The sequence below is a fragment of the Trichosurus vulpecula genome, chromosome 3 (genome assembly GCF_011100635.1).
Source record: "Trichosurus vulpecula isolate mTriVul1 chromosome 3, mTriVul1.pri, whole genome shotgun sequence".
Lineage (NCBI taxonomy): Eukaryota > Metazoa > Chordata > Mammalia > Diprotodontia > Phalangeridae > Trichosurus > Trichosurus vulpecula.
The window spans coordinates 226,602,633-226,626,978 of NC_050575.1; the positions used below are offsets into that span (position 1 = coordinate 226,602,633).

General features: G+C 39.8%; 1 pseudogene; it reads right to left on the reverse strand.

Annotated features, from left to right (window-relative positions):
- Positions 1-15,369: 15,369 nt before the first annotated feature.
- On the reverse strand, positions 15,370-23,359 carry LOC118842399 (annotated as a pseudogene).
- Between the last annotated feature and the right edge of the window lie 987 nt (positions 23,360-24,346).

Consider the following 24,346-nt stretch of genomic DNA (forward strand, 5'->3'; position numbering starts at 1 on the left):
CACCACACCATCCATATGCAGAACCATCAGTTACAGCAAATATAGAAGTTTTGAATGCTGTGGATAAGTTCCCTTACCTTGGTAGTGTACTTTCCAGGGATGTACACCTGTAGTTGGAGGAAGTGAGGGGGGGGTAGGCAGCTAAGTGGCACAGTAGATAAGAGCACTTGGCCTGAAGTCAGAGAGACCTGAATTCAAATGCAGCCTCAGACATTTATTAGCTGTGTGACCCTGGGCAAATCACTTAGCCTTATTTGCCTCAGTTTCCTCATTTGCAAAATGAGCTGGAGAAGGAAATGGCAAATCACTGCAGTATCTTCGCCAAGAAAAACCCAGGTGGGGTCAGAAAGAGTCAAACATGACTCAACAACAACAAGGAATAGCTAGGGGAGTCTTTATATAGCTATTTCGATATTCCAAGATAGGCAAGAGGGCAGATTTCCCAGGTGGGTGCTAAATAACATATACATTGCTGCCTTGCTGATTGCTGGTTAGAAGGGAGAATTCATTTGTTTGTTAAATACCCACTGTGTATAAAGATCACTGTGTCAGGTGCTGGGGGAAAGTATAAAAAATAAATAAGATGCTCTCAAGGATATTGCAGTCTAGGAAGGGAAATAAAACATATGCTTAGATGAACAGAACATAAAGTAGGATGACAGGAAGATGGTATCACAGAAAGAGCTCTGAATTGAGAGTCACTAAAAACTTAGATTTAAATCCTGATTCTTAAATTCACTTACTGTGAGACCTTGGGCTAGTCACGTGGCCTCCTTGACCCTCAGTCTCCACATCCATAAATAGAGATGATAATAGATGCACTGCTTGTCTTAGGGTTGTAAGGAGGAAAGCATATAAACTGGTTATTTTTAGCATTAGACTATGGCTAAGGTAGTATGAAGAACTTTGAGATTAGAGGAGGAAGAAATGATTTCTTTTAGTTGGAATGGATCAAGGAAGGCTTTATGGAAGAGATATAATGGAATAATAACTTGAAGAATAGATAGGATAGGGATAAAAAGAAAGTAGATGAGGAGGGGTATGAGTTAGGGTACAACAGAATTGAAGGTTTTGAGTAATAAAAATATGTCTAGGAGACAGCTAGTGGTTCAACTTGTCAAAAAGCATTGTAGGTATATGAATTTCTTCACCCTAGAAGCTCAGTCACTCACTGGACTTCATACATTGGAAGCTTATTCTTACCCTGAGGGGCCTCTCTCTCTCCCTCTCCCTCTCTCTCTCTCTCGCTCTCTCTCTCTCTCTCTCTCTCTCTCTCTGTCTGTCTCTCTCTCTTTCTCTCTGAATGATTGGTTCCTTCCAGTACTTCCATTTTAACATTTTAAGTAGGATGATCAGGCAAGGCTTGTCTTCATTCCTCCCCAGTATGCACTTCTAACTCTCAAACTTTCTCTATAATGCCCCTACTCTGGGTACCTTCATTTCTCTCCCCCCATCCCCTTTTAGCTGCCTTTTATGTGTTGTCTTCCCCCATTAGAATGCAGGCTTCTTGATATCAGGGACTATTTTTCTGCTTGTATTTGTATTGCCAGAGTTTAGGACAGTGGCTGGCATGTAGTAAGTATTTAATAAGTGCTTGTTGACCTGACTTTTTTAGTTAATTTTGGCTGCAACATAAACTTAGAGAGTGAGGTCGTAATCAAGTTGTATACTAGGCTAAGGCATTTGGTCATCATTCTATATAGGATGATGATCCATGGAAGGGTTTAGAATGATGGAGTGACACGCATCATTCTGCACCAGGAGGACCAAAATGGCCTCATTGTGTAGGATAGATTGTGATGAGAAAGTGGAAGTGGGAGATTAGTTAAAAGGCTAGTATAATAGTCCAGGTAAGAGGTATGATGAGCCTAAACTAGGGTGGTTGTAGTGGAAATAATAAAGAGAAGAAGAGTATGAAGAGTAATGGTTAGTTCCACTGGATTCAATGATGTGAAGGATGGGGAAAACAGTGTGATAAAGAAAAGTCCACAGTTAGCATCCTCCTCTCTTGGAAGGGTTGGATTAGGCCTAACGTAACATAACATCTTTGTTATGTATGAATGTGATTTATTTTTTAAACAAAAGATTTAAGGAACTAGAGCAATCATATCAATATGTGTATTAAGTTCCCCTTTGGCTGAATAGACCAATGAAACTGCTTTCAGTTGGGTTCCTCAGATAAATAATGTTTTTAAGAAAAGGGTAAATACTTAGGGGAGGCAGGAAGGGGCTCATCCAGAGTAGGGCAAGATAGCCTCTTGAATTGATTCATTTGTGCTTGCTGATTGTTTCTCTGCAATCAATCACAGTGGAAGAGTCTCTGTGTATCCAAAATGAGGTCTCAGACACCCCAAACAAGAAGACAATGGCTCACCGGGGAAGGCATTAACCAACTTAAATGTTGCTTTCCTTCCCTGAAGAAATCTTCTCCATCTGTGCTGGAATCATTATCTCTGCCTTTCACTGAAAGGAGGAAATTTTCACTCTTCAAATCAGGATTTGTGTGGCCAGCCTGACTCTGGTGATATTAAGTGATAAACTTTCCAAATGATGAGCCTGAGTCTGCTCTGCCCTCACCTTCACTCCCCACCCAAAGAGCAATGGAGGCAGCATACTGGCCTGTTTCAGAAGCAAAGGAGGCAGCCCCTTTTGCTGGCTTAGCTTATTCTGGCTGATAAGAATTCAGTTTGAATGCCATCGTGTAAGTGGTCTCAAAAAGAAGTTCATTATGATGGGTCAGTTACTTCTGAGGGAAAATAGCACTTTTGGGGTGAAAATTTCTGTTTTGTGGGGGAGTACATTCTTTTTTTTCTTTTGTAAAGGGATAACAGCAACAACAACAAACAACAAAACCCAGCAAACTACCATAGAATGAAGGGCTTGTTTACACAATATAGTTGGGCTGACATTTTATTTTGGAAAATTTTAATTTATTTAAATGATGAATTGCTGAATTGGATTCCACATAGGGCTGTCCCTCAAGTGGGTTGCCAGAGGCATTCATTTCTTCATTCAATTGATTTATTTGTCTTAATGTCTTGATTGGGAAGATCATCCTATACAAGACAATTAACATGAAATCAGAAAAATCTGGTTAAAAGTTTATACTCAGAAATCAGTTCACATTGGTGTCCTGAAGTCTTGGAGGCTTGTTGTTGTCCACTTATGCATAAAAAAGGCAGAAAAGGGAACTAGGTGAGAAGAGGACAGTGACTTCTTTGGCTTAGCTTTTGTTTTGATATCATCTTTATGCCTCAACAGATGGATTATTTCTATTTTATTTCTATATACTTTTTCTATACTTCTATATAATATTTCTATTATTTCCTACATAGTGGTTTGTGACAAAATCAGTTATTCCATCAGTAATCATTTATTAAGCGCCTACTATGAGCTAGACGCTGGGCTAAGCTCTGGGGACACAAAGGGAGACCACAAAGAACTACAATTTTATCATAGATATCAGGAGTTCAAGATCAATTTAATATTAGCCTTGGGGTACATTGCTGGGTTTTTGAATCTCTGTACACTGTGATTGCTCATAGGTTGCTACAGAGTTGTCAGTTTATCCTTATAAAGGAGAGATTTTCTATTCATTATGCCCTTGTAGATATTAGTAGAGATGGCAATCAGGTGCTCTGAAGGTATGAAACTCAACACCTGTAATGAAATGCTGTAGCAATAAGGCCAGTGGAGACAAATGCCAACATGTTTTGTGGAACCTGGTCCAGTGGAGGTTTCTGGCAAACCAGCATGGAGTAGTCCCCAGAGAGATTATTTACCACATCAACATTTCTAGCAAATAATACATGATATTTGGTGAGTAGGCCCAGGAGTTCCACCATGATGATATTATTGGGAGACATCAGTAGCTCTGCAAGTTAATAAATATGTATTAAGTGCTTACTATATGCTGGCACTGCACAAAGTGCAGATATAAAGTTACAAAACAGTCTCTGGTCTCAAGGAGCTCACTGTTAGGGAATACAATGTGTAAAGAAACTTGTACAAACATATGTAGATAGATAGATAGATAGATAGATAGATAGATAGATAGATAGACAGACAGATAATCAACAGAAGGAAGGCCTTACCATTAGGCAGGATTGAAAAAGGCTTTATGTAGAAGGTAGGATTTTAGTTTGGGCTTAAAGAAAGCCAGGGAAACTAGGAGGCAGAGATGAGGAGGGAGAGGATTCCAGACATGAGGGCCAGCCAGTGAAAATGCCCAGGATTAGGAAAGGGTTATCTTGTTCAAGAGCAAGATTGCAGAGCATGTGTGTATATGTGTAGGGGTGGGGATAGGGGTGGGTGAGGATGTATGAGAAATGGGAGTGAAATGTAAGAAGAATGGAAAAGTTTGAATAACCCAGGTTGTGGAGGGCTTTGAAAACCACACATAGCAGTTTCTATTTGATCCTAAAGGTAATAAGGAACCACTGGAGCTTGTCGAATAGTGGAAAGGGTGGGAATGAAAGGGTCAGATGTGTGCTTTAGGAACCTCAGTTTGATAGCTGAAAGGAGAAAGTATTGGAGTGGACACCAACCAGCACATTATTGTAATAATTCAAACGTGAGATGATGTGCACCTGCACCAGGCTCCTGGCAGTATCAGAGGAAAGAAAGGAAAATATACTGGAAATACTATGAAAGTAGAAATGATGGGATTTGACAACAGATTGGATATTATGAGGGTGTGAAAGAGAATGAGGAGTTAAGGGGTTTGGATGACTGGGATGATGGTGGTAGCCTCAACAGTAATAGGAAAATTGTGAAAAAGAGAGAAAGGAAAGTTCAGTTTTGGACGTGGTGAGTTTAAGAGGTCTATAGGACATCCAGCTTGAGATATTTAATAGACAGATGGAAATATAAAAGAGAGAGGTTAGGGCTATGTAAGTATATCTTTGAACTATCAGCATAGAGATGTTAATTTAATCCATGGGGATTGATGATATTATCGAGCTAGATTGTATAGAGGGAGAAGAAAAGAGAGCCCAGGACAGAAGGAAGGGGGTTATTTATAGTTAGTATGTGTGACCTGAAGATCCAACAAAGTAGATTGAGAAGTGGATCAGACAGATAGCATAAGAGGTATGAGCAATCCCCACATGAGACACATGGCCTAGCCACACATGTTGTCATGTATATGCCTTTCCACGTGATATATTCCTTGTATTTATGCCCAGCCTACATATATTCTCCATACTTATACAAATATTTCTTAGGTGTTTCCAACTGGGATGATATATATGTATATGTATATACATATATATATATACACACATATATACATATATATGTGAGGGAGAGTGTACCTATAAGGTCCCATTGTCCCTTTTCTGTCTGTGCTATTTCATTAAATGCCTTTGCTCTGAACTAATTTTGTCTTCTACTAACAAGGAAACAGATTTGGTAGGGGTTCATGAGCTCGTGTGTGTGTGTGTGTGTGTGTGTGTGTGTGTGTGTGTGTGTGTGTATGGTAAGTCCACAGAATATCTTAACAGAGTGTTATTTTTCTGGGGGTTCCATATAGAATAGGGAACTCTAGGGTCATGGTAAAAACCAAAACAGTAATATATTCTTTCTACATGATGGTGGAATGGCAAGAACACTAGACTCTAAATCAAGACCCAAGTTGAGATCTGGACTGACATTTACTAGGTATGTGATTGTGAGCAAATAATTTAACCTTTCTGAAGCTTTTCATCTAACTATACAAGGGAGATAAATATCGTACCTACCTTGAAAGGCCATTTTAATGAGAATTCTTTGTAATCAATCAATCAATAAACTTTTTAAAAGCACCAACTGTGCTTCAAGCATTACGCTAGGTGATGGGGATACAGGATCACAAATTAAATAGTCTCTGCCCTCTAGGAGCTAATGGTCTATTATGGGAAACAGCATGTGCTCATATAAGAAGACATAAAATAATTTCAGGGAGAAGGCATTAGCAGCTGGGAATTTCTGGAGGGACTTGATGTGTTCTTTGAGCTGAGCTTTGAAGAAAATGAAGGATTCTTGTAGGTGATGGGGAAGAGGGAATGCATTTTATGCATGGAGGACACCTTGTGAAAAAATGCATAAAGATGGGAGATGGAAGGTTATATTTGGGAGAAAGAAAGTAAGACCATAGAATGTGCGAAGCCATTTTTGCTGCTTGTGTCCCATTTCTGAAATTTTGTCCTTTCTTATCTCTGACTCTTGGTAATCTGGAAAGTTGGTATAATTTGGCTGAAGCCAGATTACAAAGGGTTTTAAATGCCAAAGAAAGGAGTTTCTATTTGATCCTAAAGGCAATCAGGTGCCACTGGGGCTTCTTGTTTTAGGGGGCAACATGTTGTGGTCCATCTCATCTAAGTAGATTGAACACCTGTAATCAGTGAGGCAAGTACCTCACTAGATATATGTCTATTGTGAATTCCCTGATGTTGAGGAAGAGCTATACATGGGCATAAGGCCTTCCCATATGTATTACATTCATATTGTAATCTCCAGGGTGAATTTATCTCCAGTATGAATTCACTGATATTCACTGAATCTTTTGTGATGCCTGAAGGCTGAACTACAGAAATGTATGTTAATATTATTTATCTACTTTAGTTTCTGAGTAAGATGACTATGGCCACCTGGAAGTCTGAGGCTATAGCAAATGTTCAATCAATGGTTTTAAATCCACATACATCATTACCACTGAGTCTTAAACAACAGATTGATCTTAAAGCAATCAATCTTACTTTGCCCTCCATGGTTAAAAAACAACTATGTACTCCTTCAGTAACCTTCCACCAAACTCCACCTCCTTACCTTCTTCTGACTTTTGTCACTGGAGCATGGTTCAAACTCTAGAGGAGAATTAACTAACTCAGAAGTCATTTTCTTAAAAATTAGCCTTATTAAAACTTCCCTGATATTCTAGAATCAGAGAGTAAGATAGAAATTGAAAGAATCTACTGATCATTGCGTCAAAGAGATACCAAAATGAAAACTCCTAAGAATATTGTATCCAAATTGCAGAATTCCCAGGTCAAGGAGAAAATATCACAAGCAGCCAGAAACTCAAATATCATGGAGCCAAAGTCAGGATCACACAAAATTTGGCAACTTCCACATTAAAAATGTGAAGGGCTTAGAATATGATATTCTAAATTAAGATTATAACCAAGAATAACTTACCCAACAAAACTAAGTATAATCATTCAGGGGAGGAAATGGATATTTAATGAAATAGAGAAGCAATTAGGTGGCACATTGGATAGAGTGCTGGGCCTGGAGTCAGGAAGATGACTCTTCCTGAGTTCAAATTTGGCTTCAGACCCTTTCTTACTAGCTGCTTAAACTTGGTCAAGTCACCTAACCCTGTTTGCCTCAGTTTCCTCATTTGTAAAATAATCTGGAGAAGGAAATGACAAACCACTTCAGTGTCTTTGCCACAAAAACCACAAATGATGTCATGAAGAATTGGACATGACTGAAAAATGACTCTACAACCACAGAGGGCTTTCAAACATTCCTGATGAAAAGACTTGTGCTGAATAGAAAATTTGACATTCAAATAAAAGACTCATGAAAAGCTTAAAAAGTATACATGAAAGGGAAATTACGGGGGACACAATAAGGTTAAACTATTTACATTTCTATATGGGAAGATGATACTTTTAACTGCTAAGAATTTTATCATTATTAGGGTAGTTAGAAGGAAATCTACATAGACAGATGGCAGGAGTGTGAGTTGATTGTGATGGGATGATCCAAAAAAAAATTAAAGGATCAGAATGAGGGATGCATTGGGAGAAAGGGGAAAGGAGTAGAAGAACTGGGAAAATTATCTCACATAAAATAGGCACCTAAAGAAGAGATTTTAAAGGAAAGGGGAAAATGGAGGTGGGGGTAAGCAACGTTTGAACCTTACTCTCACCAGAATTGGCTCAAAGGAGAATAACATACATACTCAGCTGGGTATAGAAATCTAACTTACTCAACAGGGAAGTAGGAAAAGGGGATAAAAGAAGGGGGGGCTGATAAAAAGGAGGGCAGATTAAGGGAGGCAGTATACAGAAGCAAAACAGACTTTTGAGGAGGAATAGGGTAAAAAGAGAGAGAAGGATAAACAGCAGGAAAAAGGATAGAGGAAAATTCACAGTAATCCTAACTGTGAATGTGAATGGGATGAACTCACCCATAAAACAGAAGTAAATAGCTGAATGGATTAGAAACCAGAACTGAACAATTTCTCTTAATTTCTCAACAATTTCAGTCGAACTCTTTCTTTATTTGATTGATGTAAACACTTAGAGATATAAATCTTCCCTTAAATACTACTTTGGCTGTACATTTTGGTACATTTTTGTATCATTTGGTACATTGTATCATTTTTATCATTTTCATCATTTTCTTTAATGAGATTATTCGTTGTTTCTATGATTCATTCTTTGACCCACTCATTCTTTAGGATTAGACTATTTAGTTTCCAATTAATTTCTAATCTGTTTCCATAGCCCTTTATTGAATGCAATTTTTACTGCATTATGGTCTGAAAAGGATGTGGTTAGTATTTCTTCTGCATTTGGTTGTGAGGTTTTTGTGCTCTAATACATGGCCAATTTTGTGAAGGTATCATGTACAGCTGAGAATATGGTATATACACTCTTCTATTTCCATTCTATTTTCTCTAGATATCTATCATATCTAACTTTTCTAAAATTCTATCCATTTCCTTGACTTATTTCTTATTTATTTTATAGTTAGGTTTACCTAGTTCTGAGAGGGGAACTTGAAGTCCCCCACTAGTATAGTTTTACTATTTCCTCCTGTAGCTCATTTAACTTTTCCATTAAGAATTTGGATGCTTTGCTATTTGGCACATGTATGTTTAGTATTGATTGTCTACGACACCTCTTAGCAAAAAGTAGCTTCCCTGCTTATCTCTTTTAATTACGTCTATTTTTGCTTTTGCTTTGTCTGAGATAATGATTGCTACCTCTGCTTCTTTTACATCACCTGAAGTATAATAAAGGAAAGGGGAAAATGGAGGTGGGGGCAAGGATTGTTTGAATCAGTGCTTTATTTTTACTTTATGTGTCTTTCTGCTTAAAGTGTTTCTCGTGTATGAAACATATTTGATTCTGGTATCTAACCCATTCTGTTACCTACTTCCATTTTATGAGTTGAGTTCATCCCATTCACATTCACAATTATGATTATTGTGTATTTAACTCCATCTTTCCCCCCTTTATCTTTCTATCTCTTTGTACCTTGTCCCTCCTCAAAAGTCTGTTTTGCTTCTGACTACTGCCTCTTTTAATCTGCCCTCCTTTCTATCAGCACTCCCCCTGCCCTTTATTCTCTTCCCTTCCTACTTCATTGTTGGGAAGATAGATTTCTATACCCACTTGAGTATTTATGTCATTCCCAATTTGAGCCAATTCTGACAAGAGTAAGTTAGTTCAAGCATTGCCCACCACCCCGTTTCCCTGTTTTCCCATCCACTATACAAGTTCTTCCTTGTGTGCCTATTTTATGTGAGATAATTTTTCATGTTCTCCCTCTCCCTTTACCCTTCTCCCAGTGCATCACTCTTTCTCAATTCTTCATTTTTTTTGATAATCTCATCAGAGTCAATTTATACTTGTACTCATGTAGAATCCTATCTACCTTAATAATGTTTAAGTTCTTAGAAGTTACGAGTATCATCTTCCCATACGGAAATATAAACAGTTTAACCTTAATGTGTCCCTTATGATTTCTCTTTCCTGTTTGCCTTTTTATGCTTCTCGTGAGTCTTGTATTCGAAAGTCAAAATTTCTAATCAGCTCTAGTCTCTTCATCAGGAATGCTTGAATGTCCTCCATTTCTTTAAATATCCAATTTTCCCCTGCAGGATTATACTCAGGTTTGCTGGGTAGATTATTCTTGGTTGTAACCCTAGCTCCTTTGTGTTCTGGAATATCATATTCCACCCCCTCATCTTTTTCAATGTAGAGGCTACTAACTTTTGTGTGATCTTTATTGTGGTTCCATGACATTTGACTTTTTTTTTTTCTGGCTGCTTGAAATATCTTCTCTTTGATCTGGAAGCTCAGAATTTTCACTATAATATTCCTGAGAGTTTTCATTTTGGGATCTCTTTCAGGCAGTGATTAGTGGATTCTTTTAATTTCTATTTTACTCTCTGGATCTAGAATATTAAATCAGTTTTCCTTGATAATTTTTTTGAAATATGGTGCCTAGGCTTTTTTTTTTATCATGGCTTTCAGGTAGTCCAATAATGCTTAAATTATTTCTTCTTGATCTATTTCCTTTCCAGTGAAATATTTCACATTTGTTTTTATTTTTTCATTATTTTGACTTCTTTTTATTTCTTCATGTCTCGGGTAATCATTGATACCAGTTGCCCAATTTTAATTTTTAAGCAATTATATTGTGCAGCGACCTTTTGTGACTTTTTTTTCATTCAGCCAACTCTCCTTTCCAAGGACTTCTTCTCTTCAGTGGATTTTTGTGTTTCTTCTACAATTTGGTCAATTCTATTTTTAAGGTGTTATTTTCTTCAGTACTTTTGTGCCTCTTTTACCAAGCTGTTATCTCTCTTTTTATAACTTTCTTGTACCATTGTCATTTCTTTTCCCACTTTTCCCTCTACCTCTCTCATTTGGTATTTAATACCTTTTGTGACCTCTTCCAGGAATTCTTCTTGGGCTTGTGTCCAATTTACATTTTGTAAGGCTTTGCTTGTAGCTTTTTTTTTTGGCAAAGATTTTCTTTTTTAAAATTTTTTTATTATTTAATATTTTTAGTTTTCAACATTGATTTCTACAAGATATTGAGTTACGAATTTTTCTCCCCATTTCTACCCTCCTCCCCACCCCAAGATGGCATATATTCTGATTGGCCCTTTCCCCAGTCTGCCCTTTCTTCTGTGCTTATAGCTGTTTTGGCATCATTGTATTCTTCTGAGTTTTTGTCTTGATCTTTCCTGTCACTATAGTAGCTTTTGACAGTCAGTTCTTTTTGGGGGGAGGTTTTTCTATGCTATTTATTGACTTTTAACTTTAAGTTGGGCTCTGCTTCTGAAATGGAGGGGGTACTGTCCTAAGCTTCAGGTTTTTCATGCTATTATTTCCAGAGCTAGTTCTAGAGGTCTGTAAGTTTTCAGTGCTTTCAAAGTGGTATGATACAAGGAGAGATGTGATAATTTTTATCCTGATCTGAGCTCTGATCTTTACCCAGGAAAGGTCCTTGTTTCCCTTCTCCTTTCAGCCCTAGAAGAAGTCTCTTGCTCTCCTATGACCGTAGCTCTAGTTCTCTTTTCTGCCTTGGAACTGAGACCAGGCCCCTATTCCATTGTGAGCAACCACAAGTACCCTTACTACATCCTGCAACTGCGACTGGGTCTCCTGTTTCCCTGCAAGCACAGACTAGAATATTTCTCCTTGCCCTGGAACTAGGACCTGGACCTGCAATGGCAATTCAATAGGTTCCTAAACCCAGTGTCAGTAAAGGATCCTCTCTAATCATTTTTGACCAGCTATCTGAGCCCCTTACCTTCCATGGGCTGAGAGCTCTTGAAGCTGCTGCTGCCAGTGTTGCAGCTGCCTATAAGGCCTGCTGGTGATGTTTCCTCAGAGGTATTACCATGGTGGTGTGGACCACCACCTTGGTGTCATAGACCTCTCCTGCTAACCTCTTAAGTTGCCTTTGGCTAAAAATTTGTCTCACCCCAATCTTTTGTTGACTCTGCTCCACCAGAATTGGTGAGGTCAGCAGAGTTGCTGCATCTTCTCTGCCATTTTGTTTCTGCCCTCTAGGTTCACTTTCAAGAGTTTTCCAAGTACACTCATTATCACTGTTTAATTCCTCTTGTATCCAAATGAAGTCATTTCCCTCATTCTCCTAACTACCCAAATCATCTCCAAGTGAAACAACTACAATTTCTGATCTCATCTCTCCTCTTTTCTTCCTCCTGTATGGGAGCCCTAACAATCTAAAGGTAAGGGAAGAGGTAGAAGGATACAGAGTCATATGTGTGGAGTAAAACAGCCCCAGGTCTCTTACCTGAGTAGTTTCATAGGATTCAGGGGTAGAGGGTCATTTGAAATTATGTAGCCTGATTTTCTCATTTTAAAGACTAGTCTTATTTAAACTGAGGCTCAGGAAAGCTAAAGGATCTGCCCAAGGTCACATCATATAAAGTAATAACAGCATCTCTCTTATAGGGTTGTTGTAAAGCTCATATGTGATAACATTTGTGAAGCTCTTGGAATTTAGTAGGTTATTAATAAATAATTATTTCCTTCCAGGCATCCGTATGAAGAGTGGTTTGGGGTAGGGAGAAAGTAAAGGTAGGAAGGCCTGTTAAGAGGTTATTGCAATAGCCTATAAAATGATAAAATATTTTTAAAGTGCTTATCATAATGTCTGGCACATAGTAGGCATTTAATAAATGCCTATTCCTTTTCCTAATTTGTAGAAAGAGATAACATGGCAATGTGGAAAGTGTACTGCTCTAGCAGTAAGTTCAAATCTAGCCTTAGGCACTTCCCAGCTATGTGAGCCTGGGAAAGTCATGAGATCATGGATATTTGGCTGAAAGCAACTTTAAAAGCCATCTCATCCAATCTTCTTATTTTATAGTAAAGGGTCCTGATGCCTAGAGAGTTTAAGTGACTTTATCAAGGCGATGCATATAGTTATGTGGCAGAGGAGAAATTTAAACTTGGGTCCTGTGACTCCAAATTCCTTATATCACATAACCTCCCTCAGCCTCAGTTTTCTCAGAGAGTTGTTACTGTGAGGATTAAATGAGACATTGTTATGTAAAGCACTACATCAGCACCAGTTATAATTATGATTATATGATATATTAGGAGTTGCCATGAGGGTCAAATGTGTGAGTTGTTATATGGCAGTGAGATATGGAATGCAACATTCTTTGAAGGATTACAAATGAATACAATACATGTTGGGGTTGTTGGGGTTGAGTAGACTATAACATCAAAACAATGATGAATTCTGAAGAATGAAAGCAATGGTTAGGTAGATCCCCTGTGGTGAATTTATGGGTGGACCCAGACAAGAATTAGACAGGGTAGGCAAGCATGGATGTATTGAAATCCATGTCATTGGAAGGAGCATCTTAATTGATGAGATCACAAATCTATCGGAGTCTTTGAGCATAAATATCAGCTGTTGGTGCTCAGGAGCAAAGCTGAGAACTACACTGGTCATGGAGTCCAAATCGAGTGACCTCACTGTACCATACCACTCCTTTCCAAAGTCCATTAGGAAAGGTTGGGAAATGATCCTTTCATAATGGGAACTGGTAGTCTCATCTGTTGGATGGTAATGCTTAACAGACATGCCTACACAGTCCAAGGTCATAGGATCATGGGATACAAAGCTGAAAGGGACCTTAAAGGTCATGTACCCCAAAACTGTCATTTGAGAGATGAGGAGACTGAGGCCCAGAGAAATTGAATGATTTGTCTGAGGCCAGAACAGAGCAGAGTTCAACCCAGGTCTGTTGATTCCCATTCCAGAGTTCTTTCCACTACATTCAGAGTATTCACTACTGCACTACATTCATATTCACAGAGCTATATGCCCTCACTCCTTGTGACCCTCCCCCACCCTCATCTTTGGTTCTGACTTTTTGTCAAAAGGGAGTGGCTCAAACTCTAGAGGAGCATTAACTTAGAACCAGGAGTCATTTTCTTTGACAGCCCCAAAGTTATTCCCCTCATTCTCTTCTCTTGAAATGAGCAACAAGGCCTGCCACTCTCTTCTCTCTCCTCCTAGGCAGCAAAGTCGATTCACTTCTGGAGTGGCACAGACCGATGACTGACTCTCTCAAGGTCCAAATAGAGGGGGCCCCCCTTCGGCTCTGTGCCCTCTAGACTATTTGTCTTCCCTGCAGCTCCCATTTAGAGGCAGCTCTCCCTCCCTCCTTCTCTACCCAAGCTTGGTCATTAATTTAAAAATCTCAGCCTGTCCTTTCCCCTTTCTTTTTCTCTTGCCAGGCCCACAGACCACATCCACAGGAGAATCTTTCTCATTCACCCTAACGACTGAGAGACCAATTGCAAATCACTGAGCTTTCCAGATTGCTGGGGCCTGAACGGTGAAAAAACACCATCAAGGATACTGTATCAAAGAAATGGACTTTATTGAACAGTGATGAATAGACTTGAAGGGTGGCTGGAGCGTACTCTCCCAGCATAATAAGGGCTCTGTTCTCAGTCCCTTGCCAAAGGAAGGCAGGCAGGGATGCAGCCTTGGAGAAGTCACATAGCCTGGGGCCTCAGGGAAAGGCTCTCGCTTCCTCCATGGCGGGCCCCCAATTGTGACACCAGCTGAGATCCAGTTCATGAGGCTCTGGGACTTGTTTCCAACAAGCTCAGAGAGTCAGCCGATCGGGTAGTAAGAGGAGGCTTTTAGTCGATAAGGGTGGGCTCTGTGACTTCCCCCGGTGCTCCTCTTGGAACTTGAGCCCTCAAAGCAATGACCCAGAGAGGAGGATGAACTGGCTCATTTCCAGATTTGCACCTCAGTGCAGTAGAGGCAGCAAGACATAACTCAGTGAGAACTGGGTTTGGAATGAGCAAACCTGGGTTCAAATCTCAGCTCTACCCTTTACTACTGGTATGACCCTGAGCAAGTCACTTATTCTTTGGGCCTCACTGTCCTACTCTATTAAAAGAAGTATTAGACTAGATGACCATTAAAGTTTCTTCCTGTTCTCTGGCTGTGTTGCTGTGAGTTCTAGTTCATAGGCTCACAGATTTGAAGCTGGAAGAAAATATTAAGGTCAACTAAACCAATTTTCATTTTCGTATGAAGAAGCTAAAGTCCAAAGAAGTCCAAAGTGATTGTAGACAATCACTTGTCTAAGGTCCACAGGAAAGCTGGAGAGGTAGCATTAGAAACCCTGTTTTTTGATAATTAATCCATGACTGTTCTACTCTACCTTGCTGAAGACTTGTTTGGGATTAGAGGCTTGAAGTCTAAAAGTGATGAATGTCCACTGGAATAATATCCTCCAGGGTGGTCAAGGTGCTTGAGCTTGTTTCTTTACTTGCCATCTTCTTTCAGTTTTAATTCCTATCCTATCTGCACTGTTATATTTCTCAGGGTCTATGACACACAATGACCCTGTTTCTCCCTCTCTCCCCCCTTTTTGCTTAGTTTCTGACATTTAATGATTTTTAGAGTGGAAAAGCCAACTCGAGGTTTGGGGATTAATTCCTGTGTGGAGGAAGAGAAACCAAAGACAGCCTGTTATACCATCAGCTGTTTTCAGGACTTGAGCGTTGCTATTCGAGGGATCCGGCAACCAGCCAAAGTCGCCTGTTTGTACACGAAGGGCTTCCATCACTCATTGATTTTGCATATTTTCCCAGCCTCCTCTGCCAGCATCACAGTCTTTTCGATACTCATCTCGTACTGGCCCCCAGATCGTCCTCGTCCATACTGTTGGACCTCTTTGAAACCCGCGACCCAGTCTGTTTGGATATTTCGATCGTCCAGGCGAGTCCTATTAACTTAGGGCAAGGCGTTTTTAGCATCTGCTCCGGAGTATTATTCCACAAAGCAGAACCCACATACTGTTTTCTTTACTTTATCTAGGCCCATGATAATTTTCTTGATGTCACCGATTTTGCCAAAGAGCTCATAGATCTGCTCCTCGGTGGTGGGTGGTGTAAAAAGTCAGGTTCCCAACGTACAGGGTATAGTTTTTCTTCAATAACCTCTTTTGGTCCTTCTTGTCACACCGGAAGTGCTGGTCGCGGTACTGGGCCGGTTGCACGTACGGGTCGCTGTCCAGCGCGACCAGGAGCCGGCCCCACTTGGCAGGGGCGTTGGCCTGGGGCAGCCGCGAGCTCCGGAGGAGAGGCCCGGTGGCGGGAGGTGGGGGGTGGGGGTGGGGGAGGAGTGGGAAGGGTCGCCGGGGGGGCGGGGCGCAGACTTCTGGCTCTCCCTTTTCTTACGTAAAAGTAACATGTTCTTCTGGGAGTAAGAGAGAAAAAATTCCTTCTGTTTTTTTTTTTTTCCCCACTCTTGGTTCTCTTTGATAATTGTGGATTTTTCTTATCCCACAAAAAAAAATGCTGTCTTTATGCTGTAGGTACACACATTAACGTCCCTCTACCTTCTCCCATCAAATTCTCTTTCCCAAAATAGCAACTAGAAGCAAATCCAGAAGACCTTGATTCAGGTGGACTATACTGGACAGAACCTGATCATATGTCTTTTCTTAATAGCTACTATGTACTGTGTGGCTGGAAAGGCACTAGCAACCAGGTTGCAGTCTTCCTCTGTGGCTTCCCCCTACCCTGATGGGAAGTTTCTTACATCAAATTGTAAGGGACAGCCTCTGACATTCCACACTTGCTATATCGCCGTGCACTGAGTCTCTCAAACTCTCACTAATCTGATTTAAATACACTACAATCACTCCCAGAAGCCTCTACATGCTCTCTGATCTCACTGCAAAATATGACCAGAATACCATCTCACCACCACTTACTGACTACTCAAAGCTACTACAATCGCTAGTCAAAGGTCACTCTCCCAACCACCAAATAATGACCAACATTACCCTGAGATTGATTCCTTTGTTGTTGTTTCTGGGGGTATTTTCAAACCAAAACATTTATTATTTATTTTACCAACTGACTAAAAAATGTTTTATCATTCCATTTTGTTTTTATAGCATAGTCATTTCAGAATACCCTTCACCCCATCCTTCCCTATCCAGTGAGCCTTCCCTTGTCACAAAGAAAAAAAAAACTAAACAAAATTAACAACCACATCTAAGAGCATATGCAACATTCTATATCTATAGCCCCTCATTTTCCTCAAGAAAGGAAGAACATGAAGTTCTTCGTCTTTTCTCTGGGACCGACTTTGGGTCATGATCCTACAACAGACAGTTTCATTTAATGAATCTTTTCCTCTATATTTCTGTAGTCATTATGCTCTGCTTATGTCACTCTGTATCAGTTCATACTAATCTCAACTTTTCCTAAATTCCCTGGATTTGTCATTTCTTTTTGCACAATAATATTCCATCCTATTTATGTATCACAATTTGTTTGACTATTCTTCAATTGATAAGCATCTACTTTTTTCCAGTTCCTTGCCTTCTTAAAAGTGCTACTGTGGTATATGTATGTATGTATGTATGTGTATATATATATATATATATATATATATATATATACATACACATATATATATATATACACATACACACACATACACACACACACACACATATATACCTTTTGGTATATATGGAATCTTTCTGTACTTGATCTACCTGAAGTACATGCCTTATAGTAAAATCTTAAATGGCTTCCAGGTGTCCACCACAAAATCATAGATACATATTTCCACTTAAGTTTTCTGGACACACTAATTTTTCCCTTCAACCAATGAAATCTACAGTAACCCAATCTCTCTCTCTCTCTCTCTCTCTCTCTCTCTCTCTCTCTCTCTCTCTCTCTCTCTCTCTCCCTCTCTCTCTCTCTCTCCCCCTCCCTCCCTCTCCTTCTCTCTCCCTTCCTCCCTCTTTCCCCTCCTCCCCTTTTCTTTTTCTTTTTTTCCCCTCTCTCTCATTTCCACTCCCTCCCTCCATCCCACTCAGTACCATGTTTCAATTCAAACCAATAAGTTCTAATATTTATTTATCTGTGAGGACAAATGTGCTAGGTACCTCAGATGACTTTTGAAAAAGTCACATAAGATGTGATCTCTGGCATCTATTAGGCTCATAGTGAACTAGGGGTATAAGACACAACTGTGAACATTTATAATAAATAGTATGACTTGTTAAGGGGGAGGTGAAGACCTGGAGGTCTGCAAAAGTCCACATTTCCCATTCCTAGCCAAATGAGAGTGAATTGGTCCTCCTCTACTAGCACCTGGGTTGTATCTGTCCCACTTGATTAGGGCCTTGCCTCAAATCTTTTTGGCAGCTGGAATGGGGTTCCTGCTGCTTTTGCCTTTCTTTTTCCCACCTTCATCTGTGGCAGCTGTTGGGATATCAGGAACCAACCCATCTTAAGAAAGCATTGGAAACCAACTGTCAAGGGGCAGAGCTTTCTGCTCCCTGAATTAGTAAGTACTAGTATATCCAGGCAGTAGATAGGAGTAGGATTAGGTTCAAGAGAAAGCCTGTCACAATGGCAAAGAGTCATGCTGTAAGACTGGAAATGGAAGATACTACTAAATTTGAAGGGTCTTGAATCCTAAGTTAAAACTTTATTTGTGGGTAATAGGGAGCTATTGAAGATTTATGAACAGATGAGTAATATGACCAGGTCAACATGTAAAAAAGATTAATCTGCTAGTGCAGGAGTTCTTAATCTGGGTTCTGTGAACTTTCCTCCTCCACCTAATTTTTTCATAATTATATTTCAATATAATTGTATCCATATGTCCTTTATATATTTAAACAAATTATTCTGAGAAAGGGTCTCCATCTGCTAAAGGGGTGTGTGGAACAAAAAAGGTGAATAATTCCTACATCAGTGATATGATAGATGGATTAGAGAAGGAAAAGAATAGGTGTAGGAAGTCAAAATATACATCGATAGTGATATTAACTAAAAACAATATCACAAGACCATGAGACATGTGTTGCAATTGTTTTTTTTTTTACAAAAGAAAGGCACATGCTTGGGGGAACTCCCTCTACCAAGCTGTCCAGCAGTTCAGGGAAAGTCTTAGTATTTAAGTTACGGGGAGAAGGGAAGTCATAGGACAGGGGAAATGGACTGATCCTTTCCCAAAGGGGAGGAGAATCATGAACAGGTAAAAAGGCAAAAGCAACATTCTTTTCCTTAGTAGCTGCTAGACTATGAAGATATGATGGTCTGCTTATCTATAAGAATCCCAGCTGCAGAAGCAGTTTCTCATTCTGGTGGGTGCATACAGGGCGTCCAACTTGGGGTGCAAAGACCACATTATGTCAGCTGGGGGGAATTCATCGTTTACACCATCAGGGCCTCTTGCATACACCAAGTCCAGTGTTTCTGGAAAATAGGGCAACTCGAAAAGACAAGTTTGGGGAGCCCTGGGACCCCCTTGACAGTGATTTCAATATAAAGGAGGATGAAGGGTAGGAAAAAAATCAATTGTACATGGTGATGAGGAAGGCATTAGTGGTCATGGAAGTAATCATTTTGGTAGAGTGGTGGGAGTTGAAACAAAGCTATAGACATTTCAGGATTGAGCAGATAGTGTCGAAGTGGGAGAATTTAGCACAGATGATATTTTTAAAGAAATTCAAAAGAGGAGAAGATGTAGGATGGCAGTTTAATGGGGTAGAACATCCAAGGCCAGGATTGTTTTTAGAATTGAGAAAATCAGATGACTTCTGGATCTGCAATCTATATCTTGCCCTACTCTCTCTCTCTCTTGAGTTCTAGTCCTACATCATCAACTGTCTTTTGGACATTTTGAAATGAGTGTTGGGGGAACATCTCAAACTTAACTCATCCAAAACAGAACTTGTTACCTCTTCCCCAAAACCCAGCCATTTTCCAAACTTCTCTGTTATTGTCAAGTTTACCACCTTTATTTCAATGATTGGAGTAAACCTTGGTATTATCCTCAACTTCTCACTCTCTTTCACCTCAAATATTCATTCTATGGCCAAATTTACCATGATAACTCTTCCATCTGTCCTCTTTTCTCTACTTAAACATCTACCATTCTAGTTCCAGTCTATCAATTCTCTCCTAGACTATTTCAATAGCCTCCTGATTGTAAATCATCTTCCACTCAGCTGCCAAAATGATCTTCTTTAAGTTGAAAACTTTGCTGTCATGCCTCAGCTGCCTCTTCCTACCCCTTCCCAGAGTTCTTCCTGGAACTACAATTTTGAGAAAAGGCCTAGATAAAGCCATCATTCATTCTCTAGACTTGGCCATCATGCCCCAAACCACTTTATATTTCAGCTCCCTTTTATATAATTTCTTCCATTAGAATAAAAACTCCTTGAGGGAAGCCATTATCTTTCTTTCTGCTTGTATTTGTAACCTCAGTGCTTAACACAATGACTGAAGCATTAAATAAATGCAACCTGGCTTGATGTCTGACAATATTCCTCCTCTACTCAATAAACATCAGTATAAGCTATGTAACAGTTATGGGATGAAATACAATTTCCTCTGTTTGGCATTCAAATATCTTTAAAACCTCTCCCCAACTTAACCTTATGGGCTTCTTACAGTCCTATTTCACAGACTCTACAATCCATTCATCCTCACCTGCTTATTGCTCCTCATACATGACATCTTCATAGGTTGAAATTAATTTATCTCCTGTGCTTGGAATGTCTTCCTCCTTGCCTCCGCTTAGAGTCTCTGGCTTTCTTTAGATCTCAGTTCAATGCCACCTTTTTCCTGCAAGAAGAACCAGACAATCCAGGTTCTAAAACATTCCTCCTTAACAACTGTTTCATATCCATTTTGTATATATTCTGTATACATACAAACACATGCTTGTTTGCCCCCAACAGGATAGAAATTTACTAATAGCAGGGACTGTTTTGCTTTTGGCCTAGATTCTCATCTAGCACAGTGTCTAGTATCTAATAAGTGCTTAGCAAAATCCTATTTGCTGATTGAGATGGAAAAGTGAGGATGACAATGAAATTCACAAAAGAGAGGAGATGACTGCTATAACAAGGTCCTGAAGGAAACAAGAGGGAAGTGGAGCAAGGACACTGGTTCAGCATCTATTAGGAATTAATGAATGAGGGAATGAATGAATGAAAAAGCACTTAATAAGCCCTTAGGATATATGAAGCATTCTACTAAGTACTGGTAATAAAAATAATGAAGAAGTTTGTCTACATTCTAATGGGGAATACAGAACATATAGAGGAATGGTATCCAATGAGGGATAGTTTGGTTTTGAAAGTGAAAAAAATATTAATAAAGCCATAAGGAAGTTGATTGACTCACACTTTCCAGGAATAATGAAAGAATTGATTGGCGTCTGTCTCCAGAAATTGAAAGGAGGAGAAACTGAGGGTAAGAGCATGGTAGATATGGAGAAGACAGCCAGGAGCAAATGCAAACACACACTCATGCATGCGCACACACACACATGCACACTACAATCCTTGCTCTTATCAAGAATACATTCTAGGAGCAGCTAGGCGGTGCAGTGAGTAGAGCACTGGCCCTGGAGTCAGGAGGACCTGAGTTCAAATCTGGCCTCAGACACTTGACACACTTACTAGCTGTGTGACCTTGGGCAGGTCACTTAACCCCAATTGCCCTGCCTTCCCCCCCTCCCCCTCCCAAAAGAATACATTTTAATGGGAGAAACAATATGTAAAAATCTAGCTGTATATGATGTATGTACGGTGCATGAAGGTGATCTGAACAGAAAAGTAGCTGGAGGAACCAAAAGAGGCCTTCTAGAGAATGGTGGGATTTTAACTGAATCTTGAAACCAAGAGGAAGAGATGAGAGGGCAGGGCATTCTAGGGATTAGTGAAAGCCAGTGCAAAGGCACTGTGTGGAAAGTTGGAATGTTGTGTTCAAGGAAGAGTGAGTAGGCCAATGTAGCTGCATCATAGAGAGGAGTCATGTATAAGAAGCTCAGAAAGATAAGAAAGGGGCCATGGTATAAAGGGTTCTACATGCTAAACATAGGACTTCATATTTGACCCCAGAGGTAATAGGGAGCCACTGGACATATGCAAACATCAGGGTGATATGGTCCGCCCTACTGAAATTTAGAAAAATCACTTTGTCAGGTGAATAGAAGATAGATTGGAGTTAGGAGCAACTTGAGGCAAGGACTCTAATTAGAAGGCTCTGGTGGTAGTATAGTAAGAGGTGAAAGGACAATGAAGATAGTGGTCATAGGAGTATGGAGAAAGGACATATACAAGCCCCAGGATGACAAGATAGTGGGTCTGGATGACTGGGAGGATAGTGTGCCATTAAAAGTGATAGAGAAGTTTGGAAGTGGGGGAGAGGGGTTGGGGAAAGATAATGGGTTACATTTTGGATATGTTGAGATTGAGGTGCCTATAGGAATTCAATCTGAAAAATCCAAGAGGCAATTAGAGGTGTATAACTATAGCTCAGCAGACACTAGAGCTAGATAAATACATCATTTGCATAGAGATGATAAATGGACTCATGGGACTGATAAAACTACCAAGTGAAATAGTATATAGTAAAAAGGGAAAGAGAACTAAGGGCAGATCCTTGGAGGATACCTACAGTTAGAAGTCATGACATGGATAAAGGGCCAAAAAAAAGAGATTGTGGCATGGTCAGACAGGTAGAAAGGGATTGAAGAGAGAAATATGTCATGAAAACATAGAGAGAAGAGAATATGTAGAAAGAAAAACTGAGAGTGACATGCTTCAGAAAAGTCAACTAGGATCAATATTGAGCAAAGGTCATTAGATAGTGCCAAGTTTAGACTGGGAAGTGTCTGATGAAAGATGAGGGCAGGAGCCAGATTATGAAGGGTTTAGAAGAGAGTGAGGGAAGAAGCAGTTGAGACACCAATTATAGATGGTTTTTGCAAGAAATTTAGCCATGAAAAGGAGAGATACAGGGTGATGAACTAATTAATATGTATGCTGAAATCTTCTTTTGTTAGAGTAGGAGATAGAATGAGAGAAACATTGTGATCTAGGCACTTTTTGAGGAAGGAAAATGTCCTTTGTGGTTTATAAATAACAATGACCTAGATTTGGATCAAAGGATACATTTGGATAGCAAGAATTTTAAAGGTTGCTTACTGAAGGGAGTTTGAGGGAGGGTCCAGAAGTGGCAGTGGGAAGTAGAGAGTATACCTACTCCCCTACCATGAGTGAATCAGGAGGCATGAAAGAAACTGTAGATAATAGTAGAAAGGGTGGAGAAGAAAGTGGTGTCATTGAGAAGGGACCATGTCTTAGTGAGGGCTGGAAGATGTTAAGAAGTTAGAAGTTGGAAAGAAAGATTTAAGGTGAAATGAAGTCTCTTAATTATGGACCAGGCATTCTACAGGGTTTAGTAGAAGGAATGAGAAGATCAGGAGTGGAGCATTGTAGAGAGTAGAACTGAGATGGGTAGGCATGAGGGAGCATCAAGTTGAGGATAAGGAACTGAATTGGTATGGTGGCCACCAAAGGGTCATGATTGCTCAGAACAAAAGAACAAAAGGGAATGGGAGTCTGCTAATGATTGAGCACTGAGTCTTAGTAGAGTATCGGTGGCTGGAGAAAAGTCTATTGAAGAAAGCATGATACTAGACATTTTGAAGTCTTACTTTGATGTTCAGCCTCCCGGCAGATGGAGAAGTTGTGTCCTTTGAGATTGAAGGAGGTTAGCATCATAGGGAGCAGAATCAGGTGGAGGGTATGGTCAAGAAAGCAAGGTGCCTTACTTCTGATAAAGAAGGCCTTGAGAGGCAGGCCAATAGATGGAAATGGTCTTCTCATAAAGGTAGCCTGGGAATAGAGAAGGTCCTGGGGCAGAATCCCAATGGGTCAGAAGGTAGGCAATTACACTCCTCAACACACTTTTGGCATAAGAGTAGGAACTGGATCCCACTGTATCCAGTTGTCAGGGAGGGATGGGAAGAAGCCAATTAAGGGTAGTACTAGGAGTGAAAGTGTTAAGTCCTTCTGGGCAGAGTTTATGATTTTGAAGGCAAGGTACCTGGTGAGAAGATGGTGGAGAGTGAAGTAGAATAAGGGAACTTCGATGTTTCCTGATGAGAAGGTGATGATGAAAAATTTTAAGGAGAAGAGCGGAGCCAAGTGGCTCGCCTAGGATGTCCTTAACCTTTGAGATTACATAGGAAACTAGGTTGTCTGCTTTAAGAATAAGGAGTAGGGTTGGGATTCAGGGAAATGAGAAAAGAGACATTTTGAAAAAAACATTTTAGAGAATGAGATAGGGAGCCAATAAGGACAAAAACGAGTGATTGTAGTATAGCGATATGGGTCCAGCTGTGGATATGTGCTTTGGATTTTTAGTTAGTGAAGTTATTTCATTTTCATTATTTTTTCTCTGTTGACATTCAACAGCTTTGCAGCAGGAGCAGAAAAATACAATGGTTAACGATAGATGAAGATTCACAGGCTAGAAATAGTAGAAGTTCATGGAAGTGAAGGGCTCTTCAATATTAGTAAATGTATTTTGAAAGTGGCAGACCATGTAATAAGGTTAAGTATGGAGTCAAGAGAAGACGGTACTCACCATAGTTCAGTTTAGAAAGGACTGGATTTATAGTCAGAAGATCTGGGTTCAAACTCTATGACTAGCACATCTGGAACTTTGGGAAAATCCCATAACTTCTCTGTGCATTAGTTTCC